At 36.9% G+C, this 10754-nt stretch overlaps 1 long non-coding RNA gene across 1 annotated transcript; it reads right to left on the minus strand.

The window, feature by feature from the left end:
* Window positions 1-8701: 8701 nt before the first annotated feature.
* LOC105791386 (uncharacterized) lies at window positions 8702-10217 on the minus strand. Its single transcript, XR_001132963.2, has 2 exons — window positions 10079-10217; window positions 8702-9200 (listed from the first exon to the last, which is right to left on the minus strand). It is a non-coding gene; the product is annotated as an uncharacterized LOC105791386 (long non-coding RNA).
* Between the last annotated feature and the right edge of the window lie 537 nt (window positions 10218-10754).

Below are 10754 nucleotides of genomic sequence, written 5' to 3' on the forward strand. Positions count from 1 at the left end.
CTTACGGAATAAATAAATTGAGCATAAATAAATAAAATAATCACTGTGTCGTGAAAGGTGTAACACAATTGATATTGTTCTTCTTAAAAATATTCAAAAAAGTAGACTAGAAACTAAAGTTGAAAACTTGGTCGAAAATTTAATTGGAAAAGTTTTCTGAACAGAAAAGAGATGAGCTAAGGAAGATAGAGAAGAGGTTGTTTGCTTGTTGTAAAAAATAAACTATTTATATTTTTACAAGGGAGCAAAATGGTAAAATAGTAGTATCAATTTTTAAAAACAGCAAAAAGTATTCTTAAAAAAAGAAACAAAAATTTTATTCAAAAATACAAACTAAACAAAGCAATGATAATATGGGGGATTTTACCAAAAAAAGCCTTTTTTTTAAATTATCGAAATGAGCCCATTATTTAATTATTTATCAGAATGGTCCATTTTTCGGCAAATCGCGGCCACGTCTCATGCCACATAGCGCGTTTCGTGGGACGCGATTTTGTCGTTTTTCCCACATTAGGTTTTTTCAGCTTTTAGGGCTTAGGGTTTTTAGGTCCTGGAAGAAATAATTTCGAGTTGACGTTTCTGATCAAATAGTATAAAATCGCTTCTAGCAGGATGCTATTTGAGAAGAATTTGTGAAACTGCACGCGCTTTTGCTACAGTAGGTCATGGAAGAAATATTTTTTTTTGATGTTTCTGAGCAAATAGTATAAAATCGCTTCTAGCAAGATGCTATTTTGAGAAGAATTTGTAAAATCGAGCCTTCGTGGACGCACTTTTGCTACTGTAGGTCATGGAAGAAATAATTTTTTTGACGTTTCTGAGCAAATAGTATAAAATCGCTTCGATTAGGATGCTATTTGAGAAGAATTTGTGAAAATCGCGCCCTCGTGGACGCGCTTTTGCTACAGTAGCATGTTTGGGCTGATGCTAGAAATTAGGCAGAAAATGTTCTCAGAATGCATAAGTCACAGCAGAAACAATTTAGAGAGGCTAAGAAGGTTAGAGTTTCACATATGAGTGAACGTATTAGTGCTGTTATTTACTACGATGGTGAGGTTTGCCACACCGAGAATGGTGTTATTTTTTTGTCGGAGAATACGGTGCGACTGGTTTTTAACCAGAACATAAATTTGACAGAACTTCGTAAAAGAATTAGGCGTAAAATTTTCGGAACAACGCCAATGAAAGTTCTGTCTATCACGTATCGATTTTGTTCTTCTGTTGATCCGGTGACATATGACTCATTCGACATAAAAGGTGCTTGTAGCTTGGAGGCAATGGTGCAGACTCATCTTGCTAGTGGAGCACCTTATATGGAGTTATATGTACAATTTCCATCGCCAACTGATGTACTTACGACCAGTGTTCGAAATGTATACACGACCCCTGATCGACACTCGGTTAGCGGGTTACAAAATACGGAACAGCCCATGTTCGGTAGCGGTGTCGAATGCACATCCCCTGCAAGACACTCTGTCGGTGGATAGGACATGTACATCGGTGGCTCGACGTTTGATACTGGAAATACGTACTGGGGAACGGCATCAAGTTCTAGTGGGTGGCAATCTACATCCAATTGGGGACGTTATCAAATACCCAGAAGAAGGGATGACGTGCTCCCTACGACGTCAACCGATGAGGGGACCTCGTACGCTACAGATGATTATAGGTTAGAAGATGACTCCGATGTGGATCCACCTCGAGAGCCTGGGCCGGATGGTGCAGAAGTTGGCTTATTTTCTAAACCGGAGCCTATTCCAATAGAACCTGAAGATGCTGAAAGGAGTTCAGATGAAGAAGAAAATCCATGATTCAGAGCATACTCCCCTTCAGCCCACATGCATAATGTCGATCTGTCTGCAGATGATGCGTTAGAGTTTCCAGATCTACCACACCAGTTACGTGATCGTACAAGTTCGGGGGTAGATTCTGGTGAATTTGAAGTTGGTAATCAGTTTACCAACAAGGATAGTTTTATTGGTGCTTTGAAACAACATAGCATCAAAAACGGCGTTAACTACCACGTCGTTAAATCCAAATCTGATAAGTTTGAGGCGAAGTGTGCGGTCTAAGACGGCACATGTTCATGGAAAATCTACGCCTCGTTAAGGAGAAGGACAGGGTTGTGGGAGATTAAAAAGTATAAAGGTTCACATACATGTGCTGCAGGTATAGTATTGACGGTTTCTGAATAATACTTTTATTATACAATGTTGCATTATTTAATGTACTCAATTTATAGGTGTTTCACAAGATCATCCCAAGATGGATTCAGCTATGCTAGCTAGCTTGATACTGCCCACAGTAAAAGCAGATCCAAGGACTTTAGTGCCGGTGTTAATTGCCAATATTCGTAGCCAAATGGGGTACACGTCCTCTTACCGCAAGGCTTGGATAGCTAAGCAAAAGGCGTTGGAGAAGATGCATAGTGGGTGGGACGCCTCATATAATGAAATATGGCAGTGGTGTCAGGTGCTAGAGAGATACGTCCCAGGTGCCATCACAGACCTTGAAACGGAACATGCGTACTACAACGGCCGATTGCTACGTGGATGCCAAGTTTCAAATGCCTGTTTTGGACCTTTAAGTAATGCCAAGACGCATTTCCATACTGCAAGCCTTTGGTACAAATTGACGATACATTTATGTTCGGTAGGTATACTCATCGGCTAATGCTTGTAGTGGCACAGGATGGCGGTGGGAGAATTCTTCCAATTGCATTTGCAATAACACCGGGGGAGTCATCTGATGATTGAGATTTCTTTCTCTCTAGGTTAAGGAGGCATGTGTGCCCCCAACCTGATATCTGTTTTATTTCAGATCGGGGCGCCGGTATACTAGCTGCATTTGATAGACAGGGAAGCTTATGACAGTGCACACGCCATAGATATTGTCCAAGACACGTTGCTTCGAACTACTATAGGTAATATCCATCTAAGAGCGAACGACGACAAGTGACCAACATGGGTATTTAGTCTATATCTGTGTTATTTCGTTTGTCAATTTGAATTAGTTTTATTGGTAGAAGTGGTATAAATTATTCGCTATGATCTTATATTGGCAAGGTATGAAATAAATAAAGATCGTTTTCACGAGATGTTGGCAATTTTACGTTCAATTAATGGAGAAGGAGCGGACTGCCTTTGTAACATACGTTTCGAACAGTGGGCACAAGCATACGACGGCAGCCTACGATATGGCCATATGACGCCGAACCTGGCTGAATGCATAAATTCTGTTCTTAAAGGAACGCGCCATCTACCGATAACATCAGTTGTGCGAGAGACATATTTTCGTTTAGCGGCGCTATTTCCAAAGCGAGCAAAGTTATCTGAGCGATGCGGGGAGGACATGTATGGTGCGATAAGGTAGTTCAAGAAATTAACAAGGCCAAGGCGAGGGCAAACACCATGCACACAGTGTGTCACGATCAAGACAATTTATGGTTTCGCGTGACAGAGTTTGACAGACAGCACCAAGGTGTTGTTGGCGGGCAATATTGTGTACACTTGTGAAATAGGACTTGTGACTGTGGGATGTTTGATGCACTTCGTTATCCATGCACGCATGTTATTGCAGCTTGTCAGAATCTCTGTCTGGATGTGATGAGTTATGTGGACGAAGTGTACAAATTAGAAAACATATACAATGTTTGGAGACACATTTTCCCACCGGTCCCAGATGAGCGTAAGTGGCCGCCCGTATCTCTTGCTCCTTTTAAGCTGTTACCGGATAGAGAATTACGTCGCAAACCAAAAGGTCGACCTTGCTCGACTAGAATACGTAACAATATGGATATCAGAAACAACCACCAAACGAAGTTGTGCGGATGGTGTAGGAATCCAGGCCATACAAGTCGATCATGCCCTAATCGCAATAGTTGAATGTAATTGTAAAAAAATTAAGTTTGTGAAATTATTAATTGATAAATTGTATTAATGGTTAGTAAAATTTCAAATTATATAAAATTATTAATTGTTAGTACCGGTCAAAATATTTTTCCAAATCTAACATTATGTAAAAGTAAAATTATTAATTTAGTTTAGGGTTTTAATTAAATTAGTTTAGAGTTTTTAATTAAATTAGGTTAGGGTTTTTAAGTTAAGGGTTAGGGTTTTTAATTTAATTAGGTTAGGGTTTTTAATTTAATTAGGTTAGGGTTTTTAAGTTAAGGGTTAGGGTTTTTAATTTAATTAGGTTAGAGTTTTTAATTTAATTAGGTTAGGGTTTTTAAGTTAAGGGTTAGGGTTTTTAATTTAATTAGGTTAGGGTTTTTAAGTTAAGGGTTTAGGGTTTTAAGTTAAGGGTTAGGGTTTTTAATTAAATTAGGTTAGGGTTTTTAAGTTAAGGGTTTAGGGTTTTTATTTAATTAGGTTGGGGTTTTAATTTAATTGGGTTAGGGTTTTAATTTAATTAGGTTAGGGTTTTTAAGTTAAGGGTTTAGGGTTTTAATTAAATTAGGTTAGGGTTTTTAAGTTAAGGGTTAGGGTTTTAATTTAATTAGGTTAGGGTTTTAATTTAATTAGGTCGGGTTTTTAATTTAATTAGGTTAGGGTTTTAAGTTAAGGGTTTAGGGTTTTAATTAAATTGTTAGGGTTTTAATTTAATTAGGTTAGGGTTTTTAAGTTAAGGGTTTAGGGTTTTAAGTTAAGGGTTAGGGTTTTTAATTTAATTAGGTTAGGGTTTTTAAGTTAAGGGTATTAATGGTTAGTAGAATTCTCAAATAATATCAAAATATTCAAAATATTCAAAATATTCAAAAATTCTATTTTATTACATCAAATAAACTTCTATTTTATTACATCAAATAATATCAAAATAACTAAAAAAAATTCTATTTTATTACATCAAATAAACTTCTATTTTATTACATCAAATAATATCAAAATATTCAAAATATTTGTACAAATAAATTTAAATACGACAATCAATGTCTATGCTCGAGGGATTCAGTGCCACATGGCGGCCGTCGACGGTTACGCGGTGGATTCCTCCTTTCTCTAGCTTCCAGCGGCGGTTGTTGTTCCTCCGGCGGGGATTCTGGTTCTTCTGGTACAGCATCTGGTTGTCGGACTTGGGACGATGATCCACCTTCAAAGAATAGTGTATGTGGAGGTGTTTGCATCATGAACGGCGACGGTGTTTGAAACTCATACGTTGGTGGGGATTGGTAAAAAGGAGTGCTCCCCGACAGCCCCTCTTGCGATCCCCCGTACGCCGCTGGCCTATACATCGGCGGTCCATTCGGCATAACAGGAAATAGAGCTGAACCGGGGATTTGGCTCTAACCTGCCATAGGACTCTGAAAAGGATACAAATAAGGGTTAGGATACATATAAGGGCTAGGAAACGCACCTGGCATCATCTGAAAAGGCGGTTGCGTAGGTATCATTGGTTGAACTGCTGCACCGGGTGACTGTGTAGGTGCTCTCGTTGGGCCTAGTGATTACATGGCCGCTGATGATGAGTCGGGTGAATGTCTGGGCCTCGTTGATGGGCTGCCTTTGTCGTCTTGTCGTCTTGGATTTAGAGGCCCACGCCTTTCCCTTTCGATACGTATTTGCCGCTGCCTCTCCTCTGGTGTCAGTAAATACGGCTTGCCATGGATCCTAAACCGTGGCATGTATTTTGGAATGCACGCTAACTCCAAAATGATGATTGGTTCCCGAGTAGGTATATATTCATACCGATCTTCCCACATTTCCATGTACTCGGACCAGTATCTCGTCCAATCCATATTCAATTACCGAAGGTCGACTTTGTGTTGATCGTCAAACACCTCAGGATCCACGGGAATCGGTTGTCTACATCCAAACTGTCGTAGCACTCTATTTGTCTGGTGCGGCTCCACGGTTACGTAGTTGATCAACAAGACTTTCACGTGCCAAGCTTGTGGATTTTGTAAGAACCCTTCCGGGATTACTGCCCGAATTGCCGGATCTTCGTATGGTGTCCATTGAAACTATATGAACATGATAGAAATATTAGTTATATACATAATACTAAATACTAAATACTAAATATCAATCGACTAGCGAATGTATGGAAATATCTATTTTATTTAATACTTACTTGTGCTTCCGACCATTGGTCCAATAGAAGCCGTATATCTTCAAGAGAGGATGGTAATCGAGCATGACTTGCCGGATGGTTCCACCTAATTAAATAAATTTTTAGCATACTTTTATTTTTAAAAATCTACATAATAATTGTAAAATCTAATATAAAATTTACCTCGTTATGAGTGGGAATGTATATGGGTGGTCCACTCGAGGACGTAGAAATGGAAAGCGAAACCGTGCCCACGACTGCAGTAGTGACAGGCAACCTCTGATTTTTGCTCTCCTCGGTTGCGTCGCCCCGCACATCTCTCGTTATAACGTTGCCAAGACGGCAGACCCCCAACTCAATTCACCGGCTGCTCTAAAATCAACGAGTTTCAGCAGCCATCTTAGATGTAAACGGCTCCGTGACGTGTCGGGCATCAGATAACCTCCAATTAATTGAAGAATGTATGCCCGGGCATATCGGATTCTTTCAATTTCGGTTGAATCTTCATCCGGATCAGGGAATGTGTCACGTAACCAGCCCATCTCGATCTTACCTCCCTCCATTTTCTCCCGAATAGCGCCCAAAAGCTCATAGCACACCGCCCCCCAATCGCTAGATTGGGCAGACCCGGTGACTGGGTACCCATCCACCGGCAATCCCAATTGCAGACTGACATCTTCTAGAGTGATAGTGCACTCTCCACATGGAAGATGGAATGTGTGTGTCTCAGGTCTCCACCTCTCGATCAACGCACTGGTTAGTTTCGGGTCCACCTTGCATCCCCGGCCTACCTTCGCCACGTGCCAAAAACCCGCTTCCCGCAGGTAGTTCTCTACCAACGGTGATGGAGGAGCATGCATATTCCGGATATTGCATTCCAATACCCGATCTACAAACTTTTATAACAAATAAAAAATTAATAATTATTTAAAAATGCATAAATAAAAAATTCTTAAATAATATTTAAAAATTAAATTTAATACTTACCATTTTCATTTGTTCCACCGATATGTGATGCTTATCAAGACGAGTCAATTCTCCGGCCATTGCTGAAATCGTACAAATTTTTACGGTTTAAAAAAATTTTAAAAAATATTTTTAAAATTATTTAAAAAAAGGGAGTTAAGAGAAACTTAAGAGGAACTTGAGAGAAAATTGAAATTAAATATGGATTTAAGAGAATTTTTGAAGGAAATTGAGAGGAAATTGAGAGGAAATTTGAGAGATGATTAGTTTGTGAAAAAAAAAGGGTGGGGGTATTTATAGTTTTTTTTTTACCGTTGGAGGGGGCAACGGTCAAATTTTTGACCGTTGGAGCACTATTCACGCGCGGGGCAAATTGCGGCCATGTCAGCGCGATTTGCTAACGTGGCCACGATTTCCTGGCGCGTCCCCTGACATCACGCTGACGTGGACGCGATTTTCCGAAAAATAGACCATTCCGATAAATAATTAAATAATAGGCCCATTTCGATAATTTAAAAAAAAAAAGCTTTTTTTGATTAAATGCCCGATAATATGCATGTATTAGGCCTTTAACCCTTAAAAAACAAGGTTATATTTAAACCCTGTTAGAAATTTTTCCTCAGCGAATATGGTACTTTATATTACCAACAATAAAAAAAACCATTCATTGAAATTGATTCAAGGCATTTAGCATTTAAATGCTCTGAATGACAGAAAGAAATGAAAATTTGTAAGAATTTATTTCTTTTTTTTTCTTTTTCCAACAATTGGATCTCAATTCTCGGTAAAGGGTAATTTTCTTTGAACCGACAAGCCTAGCTATTCTCCAGCATTTGAACTTAATTAATAAAAATATATGCTTCTTATACACGTAACAGTAGCATGCTTCAGAAAGGAGAACTTGATAAACAATAAAATTCGAAGATAACTAATTAACTAATAAAAATTCCTACAATATAGAAAAACGAAATATCATAATAGATTATGTAGGGTTACATTTGATTGGCGATAAAATATTTTTGAAAAATGATTTACGGAAAATGTTTTACTTTTCGTAAAATGATTTATTGGAAAATATTTTCCGGTGTTTGATTGAATCATGTAAAATGTTTTCATTGTTTGATGATTTCCGAAAATATTTTCCGGAAAAGTTGTTTTTACATATATTAATATATATTAAGCTAATTACTATGATTAATACAATACTTCAATAAATGATTTGGTTACCATGACTATGCATACATACATATCAAGCTAATTGCCATAATTAATACAATACTTCAATAAATGATTTGGTTAATACAATACTTCAATATATTTGATAAGCAAATAATGAACAAAAAAATAAAATAAGATTACTTATTTTTCCATTAGATTAGAATTCACTAACTATTTAATTAATCACCATTAGATTAGAATTCACTAACTATTTAATTAATTATGACCAGCTTTGCGAATTGTTAATGATTTCTTAAAAACTTCAAACAGCTTTGCGAATTGTTGCCTATTTGTAGGCCAAATAAAACAGCTTTGAATATTTTAAATAATATATTCTTACATAAAGTGAATAGTGGTATATTTTAGGCAATCGGAATATTTTAAATAACAAATGCTTTGTGTCTACAAATTACATTTTGTAATAGGATTTTGCTAATATATAGTAATATCTTCTAAGCATTAGAAATGATGAATAAACTTGTCAACTATTGCACATGATACAATGTTATTATAAATAATACATTTACTAACTTTAAAGAGTGCCATAAACATGCTTGTTAGCAAAACCCTTTATAAGAAAATGGTTTGCTTAGCAAAATGAACTCTGAATCGTTGATAGTTTACGGAGCTGTTGGCACTTATATACTAAAAACTTAATCAATAAATATGGATCCAAATATATGACCTACATGATTAGTAATTCTAAACCATATATCTTATGTACTTCAAGTATTTCCTCTCCTTTTCTTCCAAGTCATATGCATATGTTGCTATCTTATCATTCAACATTCCTTTTCACCCACCATTTGTGGTGCATTTATTGAAGTGGATTATGAAGATGATCAGATTTGAAGGAATAAAGAGGATAGCTTCTCCTAGGCCACATTGTATGAGAAACCAAATTGGTACTCGTATCCTCCTTTTAAAGGAGCATCATATGTGTTCTTGGATAAAAGTTATCATATCTGACATTCAGAAAAAAAAAAAGAAGAAAAGAAATAAGAGTTATCCTATCCAGGCCCCTGCAATACACCAAATGCATCATTCATGCAGCATCTAAGGTTTTGTATTTCCTTTTCTTTGCTGGCCACTTGTGTACTAAAGTTGAGTTTATTCTAAATGCAATATAGATACTTTTAAGTATTCCCACATCCAAGCAATTTTTGGTTTAAAGTTTGAAGTGAAATCCTCTAAATCAGTTCTAAGATCAAGGTAAAATGACTCCTAAAATTAAGATTCTAAAATCACTGTAACTGATACATAAAATCAGTCTAAATAATACATGTTTCCATAATAGTTGACTAATTATATTTTCCACATACATCAATAACAAATACTATTAATGTTTAATTGTCTTTTAAATTCTTTTAGTATAGTAAATATGAGCATTATTTTAGTAACCAACAAATAACCATCAAATCCTCTAGAACAGAACATAAGAAATTCATAAAAGTATAACATCAGCAGCTCGAGATTTGCTATTGACTAAGATGTAGGCTTTCAAAAAATGCTCAAATCACCTAAACTCAAAATACTGAGTCATCCCAAAACATGCTCATATCACCTAAACTCAAAATACCGAGTCATCCCAAAACATGCTCAATATCTCTACTTCTTTCCACAGACATTACCTTATGCAAAATACAATGCAAAAATTAAGCAAAATACAACGAAAAACCATTCTTAGTGCATAGAAATTAGAATCGTAGAAATCCATCATTCAGATTATAAAAGAAAAAAGAAAAAAAATCATTATTCAATAATCAATATATCTACTACTTTCCACAAAAAAATCAAAATTATTACCCACAAAGAAAATAATTAACATAAAAAGTCTTTTTACCCTTAAATGCCCGATTCTAGAACTGGTTGCAGGACTGGAGGTGGACCGGTGGAGGTGGATCAGTGGAGGTGGATCGGTGCTCGGTGGAGGTAGCTTGATGCCTTGATTTTGGAATTGGGAAAAAAAGGGAGGAGGGCACAATAGGGTTAGAGATTTGGAAGATTGTCGGCCAGTAAAGCAAAAGTTAAAATTAGCAACATTATTACCCAAAAAATCAAAATACAACGCAAAAAAATTATGAACATCAACGAGTAAACAAACAGTTTACCTTAAATACGAATTTGTTGGCGATTCGGGACTAAACAAACCCTTAAATGCTTGATTCTGGAACTGGGTGGAGGGCCGGAGGTGGACCGGTGGAGGTGGATCGGTGGAGGACGGAGGTAACTTGATGCCTTGATTTTAGATTTGGGAAAAAAAAGGGAGGAGGGGAGATAGGGTTAGGGAAGACTGTCGGCAGTAAAACAAAACTTAAAATTAGCAAAACTAGCAGAAAAGCTGAGGCAGAGATGATAAGGAGCTGTGGAAATGGTTTCAAGGGTGAATAGATGAGCTGTGGAAAATGTCTTACCGATTTCTAAGGGGTAAGACATTTTTCGGAAATATGCGTTGATTTTACCCGTGTTTTGGAAAATGATTTCCTTAGCAATTCATTTTCCAACAATCAAACACCGTA

Source organism: Gossypium raimondii, chromosome 8, assembly GCF_025698545.1.
Source record: "Gossypium raimondii isolate GPD5lz chromosome 8, ASM2569854v1, whole genome shotgun sequence".
Classification (NCBI taxonomy): domain Eukaryota; kingdom Viridiplantae; phylum Streptophyta; class Magnoliopsida; order Malvales; family Malvaceae; genus Gossypium; species Gossypium raimondii.